We start from the raw sequence: 11,580 nt of genomic DNA on the forward strand, positions 1-11,580 counted from the left end.
AAACATATGTAAAATTAATGGTAATATAATTTGATAATTGTCATTGTGGTAGTGTATACAAAAGCTGTTGGAAGAGAGATGGATAGTTAACTTCGCTTGAAGAAAGATCAGAAAATGCATCAGAAAGTAATGTATGTTTCAGCATAACCTTGTAAGAGGCTGAACATTTTCCAGGATAAGTAAAGGAGAGGTTAAAAAAAAAAGAATTGTAAAGGTAATAGACAAACAAAAAAAGATGGTTCAACATAATTGTAGCATAGCTTTTCTGGGGAGAGCAATTAAAGAGAATGCAAGAGTTGATTATTATGAGGTAGTGAAAGTTTTCATTTGCATGTTTGCCAATGATAACAATTATTGTAATAAATAATATACCAGTTAATACTGATTGAGTACTTTGTATGTGCAAAGTGATTTTTATTAATTATAACAGTTAATCCTCAGAGAAACTCTATGAAATAGGCACTATTTGTGACTTCATTTTCGAGAACAGGAAGTTTAACCAAGTAATCATTCGAAAGTCAAGAGAGTGCCTGGTTGATCCAATATTAAACTATTTGTTCTTTATCATAAGGCCAAGTTCTTAAGCCTTACACACCACAGACAATCGGGAATCATCTGAAACTGAGTCACTGAATTGAAGGACACTATAGATTACAATGACCTGTTGATTTTACAGATGAAGAAAATGGAGTGAAATAAATTTGTGCCTTCTCCATAGTCACAAATTCAAAGGGAGAATTGGAAAACTACTCTAGTCTCTTTATTTGGTATTTTATATTTAGCATGATTTTCTGAAATAATATCGTGACCATTCGAAAACATATCTATCTCTTTCCTCTCAGCACATATTCAGAATTTATCTGGTTAGCAAATCCTGAATGATTTATTTTTTTTTAATTTTTAAAAAATTTTTTTCATTGTACATGTTTATGGGGTACTATTTGTTGCTTCAATACATGCACATATTGTATAATGATCTAATCAGAATAGTTAGCATATCTATCACTTAAACATTCATCATTTCTTTGTGGTTATAACATTCAAGATTTTATTTTCTGTCTATCTTGAAATATAGAATAAAAAATTATTAGCTATTGTCACTCTAGGGCACCAGAACTTATTCCTCCTATGTAATTATAATTTTGTAACTTTATACCAGTCTACCAACCTTTACTTTTGAAAAAAACAAAAGTAATGATTTAAGAAATTTTCCCAAAATCTTTAAGTCTGATGTTTGTGAAATCGTAGATACATTTATCTCTGTGGCTATGAGTTTTTCATTTTAGTGAAATAAAAAGTTAAATTGAATGTCATATACTATATTATTTTATACTTCTCAAAATCCGTGGTATATGCTGCTATCTTTCATTCTCCTAATTATGCCCTTGGGTATTATTAAACTGTCAGTTACAATTGAAAATAATCTTTTACATCTGTACAACTGAAGAATTCATCCAAATTAACATGTCTGTTACTTATAAGGAATCTGCAGATTTAGTTATTTTTAAATTCCCTGTACAATGGAGAATGCAGATATACAAAAAAGGTTAGTTTCAACACTACTTCTCTAGTAAGTGGTAAAATGGAAATATAACCACAGTACTGATCCAATACCCACTAAATACTCTGCTAAGTTCAGTAGTCTTTTGAATAAAGCATAGTATTATGACCTATGAGGTGACTAAATGACAAATCAGAGCCATGAAATATGAACAAAAACCTAAAAGAATGGAATCTTCAATCAATGTGGGAAAGAAATTAGAAATAAAATAGCTACTGATGGGAGAATTTGCAATTGCTTGGAAAATATGTAAGCAAGCCTTTCTTAATCTATCTTGGGATAGTTAGACTCTTGATTTCAAAGGACAAGTGATTGACTTCTGAATTTGGAAAGCTGTTGGTGAAATTTAATCATTAGAATGTTATTATTTCACTCAAGGTTATTAATTCATCTTTTAACATAACTTTAATGCTTTCTCTTCATTTGTCAGTTATTAGCTTTTGCCCTGGGTTGGATTTTAATTACATTCACTTTCTTTGTCATTAGATGTGATTTGCTAGGTCATTCTGCCACTTCAAAACTCAGTTGATGAGACAGCTGATGTACTTAATAAAACTTAGCAATGATTTTATGTGAAATTATCCTTGTGTTGTTACTTCAGTTCAAAATATAGTTTGTTTCTTGTCATACTATACATATTTAGAATTAAAAAATCAATATGTGTGTCCAATAGAGAAAATGTATAGAGTACAACAATATTTTGACTATCATAATGTCATTCTGCTAACATAGTTTATTTCGGTGAGAGAATGACTGCAGAAACCTTTTTTATTTTTTTTGCACTGCTACTCAATGCTATTGAGAAACACTTTTACCCCAAATACTTCATGATAGACAATTTGATCCAAAGACAATATATACTCTTTCCTGCAATTTTTTCCTATGAAAGATTTGAATATTTATCCAAGTTATGAGTTAAGCCATTGAGTATGTATGTACATAATACATGTGTACATATGTAATGGTACTTAGGAATTTATCCTTTAGGATTCTGATGCCATTTTATGTATTTATATATGTACATATGGGTGGGTGTTTGTAGCATACTAAAGGACATGCAAATGTTGTAAAAAGTAGTAGAATGTAGCACAAGAATTGTATTCTCCAGTGTCACTAACCAAATAAGTGTTAAAAATACATGGGAAAAGATGACCCAGTGATGCTATTAAAACAATGGTGCAGGCTCTTGAACCAAAATATCTGAATCCAGTTTCAAATTTTTGTACTTAAATCAAAGTAAATTGGTGAAATTCCTTCTCTGTGTTCTGGTTTGCAAAATAAAAATTATTTTGCAGATTAGGGAATAATTTTATGGATCTAATACAAACATTAATTTTATTCATATGTAGCTAACTTGCTTATTATAATTCCTGGACAAAAAGTAATTATTCCAGAAATGCCATCTATTGTTATCACATAGCAACATTTTTAATTTTTAAACTATTTTTCCTCTTTGGAGTACACGCATAAATGATGAGCCAAGCTTGTTCGCTAAAATTTCTGCAATTCTTGAAGCATTTTTCCTAATTTTGTCTCTGCCTCCTATTCCATCTATCTCGAATGCTCTTGAGATGCACCTGTAGAAACAATATGCTGGAGGTCAATGACACAGTTTCTGTATCTCTTAATCTATGAGAGGCACCAAAGGAAGTGAGAACCATTAAGATCTAACAGCATGCCCTTTATATATTCTTCAACAGCAAAGCGTTGAAAAGAACACAATATGTGAATATGAAAATACAGTTTAGGCTGGTAGTTATTCACAGAGACCAAAGTAGATTATGAAGAAATGTCTTTAATTTATTGTCTTCACTTCTGTTTTTTTAGCAGTTCTTGTTCAGGATTAGTAAAGTCTGGTTTCTCAGAGAGGGAGGATGGATTTTCAGGAGGATTCAGTTCTCTATTTTGTACCTGGATATTGATTCTCATAATGTCATTAATGGGCATCAAAACAGTATATACATTTTTTTCTTTCTTGGCTCTGGGTCAGCTCTTCAAATGACCATGAATTTATACTGAGCCAGGACTGCTGAAGAAAGCTTCATTACTGGTGGATAAAGTGCAGCACCATCATTCATTTTTTAATTTAGGCTCTGCTTAAAGTGTTGGAGGTTGTAATCAATTACATTAACACATGATGCAATTTGACTCATTTGAGCAATTTTAATCAGGATTTCAGCCTCATCATACTGCTGAGACTGCTGTATTGAAAGAAAATAATGACCTTTTGATTGCAACAAGGGATGTTGTCTTTCACGATTTTGTTGGACCTTTTGGCAGCATTTGATGCAGTTAATCATGACGTTTTATTGGCTGGCTTATAGATTTTAGTAGGATTTTCTCAAAAAAAAAAAAAAAAAAAAGCAAAGCCAATTCACAGTGTTATCTCTTAGTGATCTATTTAAAGGTCTGTCCTGTAAGGTCATTTGATCGCTACTGTAGTATCCTGCAAGAATGAGAGTGTTTTTCTTTTTTTCTTTCCTGTTTACATTTTGTACAAGTGCACTTTCTTATAAATGAGTATTACTGTAGATTTGTAACATTATAGAATGCCTTGAATAGGTTTTTTCACATTTCAGGTTGAGAAGTCAGAAAATTGTGCTTATTCCTTAAATACATTGTTATGTTGGCCAATTGTTATATTTTATCACTAGGGTATATCCATTTACATATCTCTAGCATCTAATTCTGTTATTTACAGGGGGAATAAGATTACACAGCATACACATGCAAAAAATGTAAGTTGTAAAATAGAAAACAAAGTTTCCTTCTCAACTATAGCCATTTTCAGGAAGATCTCGGAAGAAAAAGTAACCTAACAATCAGTAAGACAGTTCTTGAAATCATACGAGACTTTATTTATCTCAGAAGGCTAACTGTATTGGTGTTATATTTGCAGGTATGCAGAAAGCAGCTGGAAGCTACTTGATATTATTGTTTGGATAAGCGGCCCAGCTAAAATACTGATGTCTTTATATTTTGTAATTCCCCCTATAACAAGCTAGAAATTTTAAATAAATGTTGAATGATCGCAAAATGTCAAATATGAAAGTATATTTCTGGAAGAATATAGTTAGCAGCAGGCCTACAGATGATCTTTCACTTCACTGGAAGAATGTCACAGGAAACAAGAAAGATAGCTTAGTCAAATATTCTCATAAACAGTCTAATGACAAACCTTTTGCAAACATATTACTGGCATTTGCTGGTGGAACAGCCCTAATCTATAGAATGTTTTTAGTATGATGCACCTTTTAAAATTACTTAACATAAACACATCTAGTATGTATGGGATTTGAGAGCATGTCTCCCATGTAAAGGTCTAATATGCTATGTAAATAATAGAGTATAAAATTGAGATGTATCATGACTGTAACAATTTCATTTTTCTGGTAAACAATGTGGCTGCAAACATTGTTTAGAAACCTCATGCAATACTCTGGACCAGAACATGCTCTTACGTAGCAAAAAGGCCACAGGAGCTGCAGTGGCAATTCTGGTAACAATTTCATTTTTCTGGTAAACAATGTGGCTGCAAACATTGTTTAGAAACCTCATGCAATCCTCTGGACCAGAACATGCTCTTACGTAGCAAAAAGGCCACAGGAGCTGCAGTGGCAATTCTGAAATTCTCTCTGCTTTGCTTGTATATCATGATTATTTCTATGCCTGGAATTTTTTGTAAAGTTCAGTCTCTGAGCGAGTCTAATTTAGCAATGCAGCTCTTTGTGCTTTTGCAGTTTCTGAGAGGACTTATGAATTGTTTCTACTTATTTTGTACACCTTTTCTGGAAATGAATATGTACTCCTTGATAATATGAAATTCAATGCTAAATGTGATTCATGGGTAATTATTTTTTATTTTAAATTATGTATTAAATGAGTTTGGAATTTTATGTGAATAAAAAGGATGGTTATATAGGTTAGTTCCTTTAGTTACAGTAGCATTAGTATAAACTAATACAGATATTTACATATTATACTTTCACATTAATTTATCTTTTAATAGCATTTCTGGGTATTTACCCAGGAATTTATAATTTTCACAACATACTTTCCCTTATATTTATTCCAAATAATCTCTTTCTGACAGTAATTTCTTTTTACTTATTATTTACATTGCTCTGTGGCCCAAATAATAACCACTTTACTCCTTAGTTTTCTTCCCCATTCAAGTCCTTAGACCTGAATATTCTTTAAATCAACTTTCTGCTTTTTCCGATCATACTTCTGAATACGAAACAAAAATCACATGGCCATGAGTTCTGAACTCACAAAGCTTCTCAATTCTATTCAGCAATCTTTCTAGGTTCTTTAATCATAATCTTTCTTGATTCTCAAAGCCCTTACTTCATAGACCACTTCTCACTTAACAGTCTTGCCTCCTAATTCATAAAAAAATAGATTTAATGACATACAAACCCCACCATTATTTACCCTTTCAACCTAGAAAATCATCTGCATTGTAATACCGCCTCCCCCTTCACCTCCCATCTGAGATAAAGGTGTTTTTGTTGTCTAGGAGGAGTGTGACTTCTCCAGTTTCTGCTCTGAACCCATACTTTCCTGTCTGTTGGGCTCTTGTTCCATCAGTTGTCTTTTCAGCTTCATTGACGTTGCTTCCCTCTCTCATTGCTCTTTCTGCCTTGCCCACACCTCTCCATTTTAAATAAAATAAAAGAAAGAAATCAACATAGTATTGCCACCCTATCATAACCTATCTTGTGTAGCTACTTAAGTATTTCTCTTCTCTAAATAGCACAAGTTCTCAAAAATGTAGCCTACAGTCTTTATTAATCTTCAGTATCATACTTGTATGTATTTATTTCTATCTTGTGTAGCTACTTAAGTATTTCTCTTCTCTAAATAGCACTTCTCAAAAATGTAGCCTACAGTCTTTATTAATCTTCAGTATCATACTTGTATGTATTTATTCTTTAGCACCTTACCTACCATTGAACTTGCATTGTTCTCAGTATTAACAAAGACATTTTAATTTCCCATTATTGTTGTTGTTACTGTTGCTACTTTTTACTACCTGATTTCTCAGAGAAATTTTAAACATTTAATACTGTTGACCACCCATGTTTCATCTTCCTTCTGTAATAAAAATATTGGTCTTCCCTGTAAAGTCCCTGTATGTTTATTGCCAGTGTTCTTTCTTAGAACTTTATTTCAGTCGGGCTCCTTAAACTTTAGCATTTCCTGGGTTCATTCACTGACCTGCTCTCACTCAATGTATTTGTTTTCTTTGCTGTCTTAAGAATATCCAAGGCTTCTTGCCAGTGCCCAAAGGTTGATAATCCTCAAATCTCTGTCTCCTCCTGCTGCTGTCTCCTGAAATGCAGACTAAAATGTCTAATGACATACTGATTATCTACACTTTGATTTACTTAATTTGTCCAAAATTCACTCATTAGTTGCTACTGTTCTCAAAACCTGTACTTAAAGGTACTATCTTTAATTCACTTGTTTATATAAACAGAACCCCAGAATTAATCTAGAGCAGAGGTTCCCATATGGTGTGTACCAAATTAGTCACAGGTATAGATGAATACTGTTCATCTCTGCCCCCTTGTCAGGGGATTTTCTCTAGTCAAAAGTAAGCTTATCTGTGTATCCCAAAATATTGTGAAATATTATTATTTTATTTGTGTTTCTTGATGTAAAAAGGCCTAGACTCCTCTTATACCCTCATTTCTGATACCTTAACAAGTCATTAAGTTTTGGGATCAATCTACTAAATACCTCTCAAAACTGCTTCCTATTTTCTATCACCCCCTCATCCCCCAATTCTTTCATTAAGAACCTTTTCACATCTACCATGGATTATGGCCAGAGCCATTTAATAAGCCCGTATGAATCTAATGTACTTCCAAACCCAATCCAATCTTTCTAGTGCTTTTAGAGAGCTCTTTAAAAACTAGCATTCAATTTCTTTGTTTAAAAATATCCTGAAGATCATTATCAACTTAAAAAAAAAAAACAGGGCATTAGACCAGATATGAACCACCTCCATGCTAAGGCACCTGGCTGTATTTTCAGCCTGATACCAGTACCTAAATATTCTAACAATATTTGGTTCATTCTCTTCAAGGAAGGCATCACTTATTTCCCTAAATTGGGAGAGGCACCATAGCACCCTTGTATAACTCCTATTACATTAATGTTCACCCTGTAATGTTTCTTTATATTTGCCCATAATCTGAACATATGTTGGTCCTCCCAGAAACTGTGAACCTCTGTGAATGGATATATGAGCATTAAAATTATCCTTTATTTATAAATTAGCAAATTTTGTAAGGTTTTGAATATATAAACCATTTGTTTTAGAGTGTCAGTTTCTTTTTGCCACTTGGCTATGCTATTCACTATATCGATTTATCCTCCTACACACAATTTCAGAGTTTGCTCATTTTACTAACATTTGTCAACATGCCTTTTGTATTGTTTGTTTTTGCTTTACCGGCCACTATAGAAATCATCAGATTCCTAAGCAAAAAGAAATATAATTTTGAAAGTGAAATTTGAGCTTAGACTTTGAACCTGGAAGCTGAGGTGATTTTTTTTTAGAAAGGAGTAAAATCAGTAGAGGTCATATTTAAAGAAAAAAAAAAATACTTGTCTTGGAAGAGGGAGAACATGGGCATAGCATGAAAAAAATGAGAAGTCTTTGGGTAGGAATAAAGAAGATAGACATTTTAAATAGGAGGAACAGAGTACAGAATATACACAGAAACAATAATTAAAATGGGATTTATTAGAAACAGTAAAATGACAAGCTTTAGTGGATTTTGATTGCCTATCAAATATAAATACAAAATAATAAGTCTTCATTTTAATATATCAGTTTTTGTCACAGGATGTTCACTTTCATTTTTTTTTTCCTAAATATAACATTCATTTTTTTCTAAACCCATCTGTTAAAATCTTTCATCTTCCAATTCCAATCCATTTTAGACTTACATCCATTTTCTCATTTAATTATAAAATAGACTTAATTGCTATCTTGCAAATAATAATAAACTTCAATCTTTTAAAATGTAATTGTTTTTTTTCTTATTAAAAATAGCAAATGCTTATTATAGGAAATTAAGAAAATTTAAACTCAGTAGTCTTCTGACATTTTAACATCTTAATTCTCTAAATACTTAATATGTGAACCAAATCATTCTGTACACTCAACACACATAAAATCAGAATTTGTTTGGCTTAATGTTTTCAATTTTGAATTCTTTGAAAAACCCTAGGTTTGTGTTTGCTTTCATCACCTCATACTATCTTGGCCAAGTTTTTCAAACTTTTTGAGATTTAGCGTTCTTATCTACAAAATGAAACATGTGTTTTATTAATAATATTCGAGTCAGTTAAAGAATACATAAGGAAAAATGTTAAGAGTAAAATTGTATTAAATGTAAATTTCCCCTTTCTAAACCACTCATTATAATCACTCTTTATTATATCCTAAAAGAAATAACTAGCAAGTTTTAGGCTCTATTGGATGTAGAAGTTTAAAGAGCAAATATTGGCTTGAGATAACTTAAAACTAGCAGTGGGCCCCAAATCATAATGTCACAATAATAATGTTCATAATGCCTGTACTGAAGTCTGAAAGACCTCCAAATCTGAAGCAGCCTTTGGTGTGGATCAGATTCTGGGCAGAGTTTGAGCTAAGGAGGTAACAGTAAATCGTGCATAATTGACTATCTCACCAGAGAAACAGAAAGTTGGGGCTGTGGCACCTTTATTTAGATGGACTACAGCACCACATGAAGGTATGATCAGCCACGTTCATACTCTTGAAGTTATTGCTTCCTTTTTAACACTGTAGTCATCGATGTTTCCTTCTACTGTGAACATTTTTTCTATCTTCACTAGATTAGTTTCACTTTCCTCTGTCACTCCAAAATGAAGGACATAAATTTTCTTTACTTTCACCAGATCTCATCACTATGTTGTTCTAAAATGATATAAATCTATACTGTCTGCAGATGAACATTAGAATTTCTAAACTTGAATGACCTATTTTGTTTAATAATACATTGAAATATTGGTAAATTCTAATTACTTCAGCATAACTATTCAGTAACTAAAATATGTGTTAGTCACTAACATATACACATATGTGTATCTATCTATCATCTATCAAGAGATTTTTAAGATACAGACCCCCACCATGTGTTTGTCCCTTCCTTTTCATTTATTTTCCAGCTTCTTTTCCTATAGGATGAAACCATATACAAAGCTCCAACCTGATTTTGAAGTGACCGGATATAGAAAATAATTGGTAAAAATAATATTCAATAAAATAATAAACAAGAAATAGAAAAAAGAAACCTGTCTTCCCCATTCTCTTATTTACTTTAATAATATCAATCTATCTTTTTTAATGGCAGTGTAACAGCTTTCTTGAACCACTCAACATGCCCACCATGTACAGATTTTTGTTGTCAATTAGTTTTAATACATTTTGCTTAATCCCAATTGCTTATAGATAGCAAGTATACCTTATGTTCTTGGTAACTAAGGGATGCATATGCTTTTATTTCTTAAATTAAATACGAAGGAAAACAATACAGTAATGTATGAAAAAGGTATATTTAATTAATACCAACTATATGACCCAGATGGAATTTTACTTATCTTGCAGTAAGGCAATTATTTCTCTCCATTTATATGTATAAATTGTATTGTTACATAAAATCAAATGTTATTTTACCAATAATATAGCTATAATATATACTATTTATAATGTGGTTTACATGATCATTATGAACTATGTTGATTTGACAATGACTGAAATTATTCAAATGTCCAATAGTGTGTAAAGCTATGACACTATTCTGGAAGCAAATTCAAATTTAACTTGAAAGCAAATAAGTGGTTAGTTCATAGAAAGAAATATCCTCTAATTAACACCTAGAACAGGTGAAATCATACTAGAGACTGTGACCAATAAACTATAACAGAAACTCCTACTGGCAAAAGATACTGAAAAAAGAACAAATTCAAACTTTGACCAATAGAAGTATGAGTATTTTTTTTTAAAAGAAGGCTTTGTCACAAAAAGTAACCTTATGTTTTACTGAGACTGTGATGTATTTCTCTTTGTGACAGTATCTCATTGCATGGTATGTTTATGATAGATTAAGAGAGTTTAAACAACTGTATAAGGAAAGCAAGTGATCATTTAAATAAAATTTTCTGAAAACTTTTACAGTGTTTATATTATTTCTCTTGTTTATAATTTGTCATTTAAATAATTTCTTTTTAATTTCAATATATTAAATATTTTAAAAGAAAAAAATTAAAAAGCACTTTATAGAAATAAAGGTTATTCTTTCAAGATATTATCCTTAGTTCTTTCATAAAAAATGCCAGTTTAGGTAGAATGTATTTCTGGTAAGACCAAGATTAAATGTCTATTAAAAAGCACTTTATAGAAATAAAGGTTATTCTTTCAAGATATTATCCTTAGATCTTTCATAAAAAATGCCAGTTTAGGTAGAATGTATTTCTGGTAAGACCAAGATTAAATGTCTTGTTTAAATGTGCCCAGTTAGTATAACTGTATTTTATAGTCATAAAATGTACCATTATGTGCCTTGTTTCATATGATTGTATACTTTGCTTAAGCTCTATTACCAGTAATGAGCAGAGAACTTAACACATATTCCTGCAAACAGGGAATCAGTACTGTAACTCCCGATACGTTTGCTGTCCTTCAAATTACATCTTCAACAGAAAATTTGTCAAACAAACATATGGTGATGGTAAAGCATCCTTAGTAAATTATAGTCAACAGAAAATTTTCCCATTGTAATCATAATGTTCCATGCATGACAAATTCAGAAGTTCTAAGGACATCAATTTTAAAACATAAATACTTTTTAAAAAGAAAAGCAATAAATATACATAAAGAATAATAGTGCTAAAATTATTTTGAAGACTTACTTTTGGGCTGGCCCGGTGGCGCACTGGATAGTGCGCCGCTTGGGAAGCGCGGCCGCGCTCCCGCC

Source organism: Galeopterus variegatus, unplaced genomic scaffold (genome assembly GCF_000696425.1).
Source record: "Galeopterus variegatus unplaced genomic scaffold, G_variegatus-3.0.2 Scaffold4160, whole genome shotgun sequence".
NCBI lineage: Eukaryota > Metazoa > Chordata > Mammalia > Dermoptera > Cynocephalidae > Galeopterus > Galeopterus variegatus.